General features: G+C 32.9%; 1 protein-coding gene across 1 annotated transcript in view; it reads left to right on the plus strand.

Moving 5' to 3' along the window:
• The first annotated feature begins 1,533 nt into the window (after positions 1-1,533).
• The window catches only part of LOC106682589 (ankyrin repeat domain-containing protein 50-like), a 9,162-nt gene continuing 8,749 nt past the window's right edge, over positions 1,534-1,946 (plus strand). The window contains exon 1 of the mRNA XM_014423529.2: positions 1,534-1,646. The gene's annotated coding sequence lies outside the window, so the exon portion shown is untranslated. The remainder of the gene's footprint in view (positions 1,647-1,946) is intronic.

Genomic DNA, 1,946 nt, shown 5'->3' on the forward strand with positions numbered 1-1,946 from the left:
AGAGAGAGAGAGAGAGAGAGAGAGAGAGAGGGAGAGAAATTAAAAAGATTTCGGTGAAATAAACTGGCCTTACGTTATGGTATCTTCACTGGTCCGGCAGATAGCGACAACTACTATCCCTAAATCATTGAAAAATTTTTAAAATTAAAAATTCCACTTAAAATTTTCAATGTTAAATTTCAAATTTTAGTTCAATGTTTCTTTTGGAGTTAATGGCCACTACCATGCTGTAAGCTGTCTGATACATGCCGTGATAAGAGCTGCTTTGAAACTTTCAATATTATTAAAAATGTTTTTGCTTGACCATCTAAATAGGTACCTGTACCCTGGGAAACAGTGGTTCGTCAGAATAACTATAGGCTCCTGTCAGGAACCTTGTAGGAGGCAATGGATCCAAGATGGTTCGGGGTAGGAAAGGATTAATTCAATTAGACCAAGTTTGGCCAGTTATGAGAAAATAAGCTTAGAGAAGCCTCAGGAAGTCAGATATGGGTGTAACTGTCTCAGATACCCCCCTCTCTCTTTTATTTGTCGCTGTTTATGGTATATGCTTCGGGGGTGGAGCTATAAGAAGCCAATCAGAAGGAAGAGAAATTCCGATGGCGCCTACTACGATAAAATGGGAGGTACTAGAAGGTTAAAAAGATAAGGCACTTCGAGCTGGACGGTGAACACTTCAAGTAGAACATTTCCACTTATCCTACATATGAGCCTTTTAGTTGACTGGATAACTGCATCAATTCATTCATAGTATTTTCAATATCGATTCTATAACCATCAAGTATTGAATGAATGGTTAAGCACATATTGGAAATTTTTGTTATAGCCTCTGTTCAAATCAAAGTAGGCTAGTAAGTGAAAATATATATTGAAAATGCACTGCACCAGATTTTATTCTATTTAAAATAAAAATTGATTAAAAGAGAGTAACTTTTTTATAATAGATTACTTTAAAAAGAAAATATCGGAGTAAAATTGTATTTTCATTGTATTGTATTAAACTTATATCGTTAGTATTGGGGATATACCGATCTTGGCGGAAGATATTATTTTGGACTCCCTAGGTATCATACATCATCACCTATATGGGAATTAGTTCTGTGTTTTTTAACCAATTTATTTATTTGTTCTAACTTATTTATTCATTTATATGTTTTTTAGATGTATGTATTAGTTCTTTTTAAATTTATTTAATTTTTTTTTTTAGTAAACAGTTCCACTGCTGTGATTGTTTTATTTATGCGTTGCTATGTATTGATGGCCAATAAAGCATTCCCCTCTTGGCATTTTAAAGTTGAAATATAAAAAAATCGGTGTAAATTTTATTTTACAAAATATAAACATTAATTGTTTGTAATAACATAAGATGTTTGTAATAATAATTAATAGTTATTTTCAATCCCTGAGTCAATTAGATAATAGGTAGTAAAATGGTCATTGCTGTTTAAATTGACCTAAATGGACGGATGGAAGTCATCAGTGCCAATATATAAAGCAGAATGGACCAGACGGAATAAGTATTTCCCAGCGGTTCGTTGCAGGGAGCGTTCTATAGGCTGAGCCACGGTCTGTATGGTTGCTGCCTTTGTATAGTGTGGGCTGATAGAAAAACCTTTTAGTAGAAGAGTCCGATTTTTTATATATTTGTATGTATTTTTTTTCATTTATTTATTTATTTTTCATTCTTATTTTATTTTAGTGAGAATGTGACTATTCATCAATATTACCTATTGCCGACAACGGTGTGGCAGATTGTAATATCTATCTATAAATAAAGTTTTAAATAAAAAATTTGAGAAAGTTGAAAAAATTGAAAAAGTTGTACTGACTAGGCTGAGAATAGGTCACACGAGGCTCACCCACTCCTATCTTATATCAAAAGAAACGCCTCCGAACTGCCAGTATTGCAATAACAATTTAACAATAAGCCATGTTTTCCAATGATG

Source organism: Halyomorpha halys, unplaced genomic scaffold (genome assembly GCF_000696795.3).
Source record: "Halyomorpha halys isolate HHAL.00 unplaced genomic scaffold, Hhal_1.1 Scaffold426.1, whole genome shotgun sequence".
NCBI classification, from domain to species: Eukaryota; Metazoa; Arthropoda; class Insecta; order Hemiptera; family Pentatomidae; genus Halyomorpha; species Halyomorpha halys.